The following is a 274-nucleotide window of genomic DNA, read 5'->3' as shown; positions in this document are numbered from 1 at the left end:
ATTGCTGGGTTGGGCTCCCTTGGCCTTTTGGGCGCCTCTGACGATGTCTTGCGAAGACCATGGGCACAAGGCCATGGCATATGGTGAGGAAAGGACCACGGTTGCCAAGGTTAGGCACCGGAATGCTTGGCCTTGGCTTGCCAAAGCAGGGCATTGCTGGGTTGGGCTCCCTTGGCCTTTTGGGCGCCTTGGACGATGTCTTGCGAAGACCATGGGCACAAGGCCATGGCATATGGTGAGGAAAGGACCACGGTTGCCAAGGTTAGGCACCGGA

This window comes from Tasmannia lanceolata, unplaced genomic scaffold (assembly GCF_043159265.1).
Source record: "Tasmannia lanceolata isolate RefF3 unplaced genomic scaffold, GAP_Taslan_0.1 ptg000012l, whole genome shotgun sequence".
Taxonomy (NCBI): Eukaryota; Viridiplantae; Streptophyta; class Magnoliopsida; order Canellales; family Winteraceae; genus Tasmannia; species Tasmannia lanceolata.
This window is presented reverse-complemented; position numbering follows the sequence as displayed.